Raw genomic sequence first — 1,810 nt, forward strand, 5'->3', positions numbered from 1 at the left:
AGTCTACTTGGTCACTAGGAACTGGCAGCCCTGTTCCCCTATCTCCCTTTACTGCCCTAATGACTGGGACTCTCTGCCTGCCTCTCAGAGCCTCTGCATAACCCCTCCTGCTGAGGACTGACCTTGCCAATGTGTGGCCAGGTGGGGCATGCATGGTCACAGCTGCTGGGAAGGCATTTAAGTCTCACCTGTCTCCCTGGACAGGCGACTTCTTCCCCGAAAAAAATGCACCTCTTCCCCATCTTGCTCTAGAAATGGCAATTAATCTTTGCAATGAGCACAGGCTTTCTGGGAAAGCAGACATCCCACCGCACAGGGAGAGACAGGTGGTCTTCAAGCAGCTCCTTCCTTTCGTCTCTTACAAACACAAGGAGCCCAGCTTCCTTCTTGGAAAGTGAAGGAAAACAACGCGGAGTGAACTAAATACAGATTTGCGCCTCAGAAAGTCATGCTGCTCCAAACCCCCCACCCATGTCCTTTCACCAATAAACACCCGCTCACTGGGCAGGACAGATCAAGGAGCCCTCTTGGCAGGTGGCGAGGCATTGGCCTGCTACCTGCAAGGCCAGCAGTTGGAAGCCATCAGCCACTCTGTGGGAGGAAGTGGGGCTTTCTGTCCCCATAGAGTCACAGTCTCAGAGTCTACAGGGCAGTACTACCCTTCGATGGGGTCGCTATGAGTTGGAATTGACTTGATGGCAGTGAGTTTGCTTTTTTAGTTTTGAGGGCAGGTGACTGGGTGTGATTTTATGTCCATAAAGTCTATGTCACTCATGGAGGTAAAACCCTGCTGACACCCTGCCAGTCCATTACTGATGGAAGGTATTCCTGGTGTCAAAGAGTGACTTGTCTCATCTGGGGCCTCTAGTGTGCTGCCCCAAGTGCTTCCGCATTAGCTGTGCCCATGGCAGAGAAAAGATAGATGTTCTCTCAGCTGACATTTTAAAAAAATGATGATGATTATTTTCTAAGTTGTAAAAAGCAGTATCATCCCAATACTACAACTTCAAGACACATGGCGCCCACCTTTGTAACCCAACCAATAAGATGCTGTTGCAGATTCACTTATTTTTGGTGCAACCTCCCGCACACACACACCACATGCGCGCACACACATGCAGTCACATCATCATTATCCAGGTTGTATCCTTCATCCAAGTAGGACCATTTATAATAGGACACTTGACAGCGTTGAATGGAGAAACTTTTACTATCAAGCTTGAGAAATGGAGAGACTTTGAGAAAGCATGACATGATCTCATTGAACACAAAGGGAGTTCAATGAGAATGGTGTGAATGGTCCTATAAGACCATCGTGTGGATCGATAGCTGGTACAACAACCATAAACAAGAGTATTGACTGATGAAGAAACAGACAACTTGCTGCCCAAGAGTCGATATCAACTCATAGTGACCCCATAGGACAAGGTAAAACCATCCCTGTGCGTTTCCTAGACTCACTTTACGAAACTAGGAAACCCCATCTTTCTCCCCTCAGAGTAGCTGGTGGTTTCAAACTGCTGACTTTGCAGCTAGCAGCCTAACGTGTACACCACCAGGGATCCTGATAGATAGTCAGAAACCAGCCAGGAGAAAGAGCTCCTGTGATGGACAGCATGACTCTAACTCCTTTACCATCTTTCTCCAGTCCTTTCTTCAAGGCATGGAAAATAAACTAATTAGACTTGCAAACAAATCAAAAATAGGCCCAGCTTGATGACGAAGGTCCCTTCTGATCCCAGACAATGCAATCTTGTCATCCATTGTGCACAACAGAATCAACACCCAGAGCAAGCTCTAGAGATCGGGA

This window comes from Echinops telfairi, unplaced genomic scaffold, assembly GCF_000313985.2.
Source record: "Echinops telfairi isolate 266 unplaced genomic scaffold, ASM31398v2 ScPeMD7_9;HRSCAF=40, whole genome shotgun sequence".
NCBI lineage: Eukaryota > Metazoa > Chordata > Mammalia > Afrosoricida > Tenrecidae > Echinops > Echinops telfairi.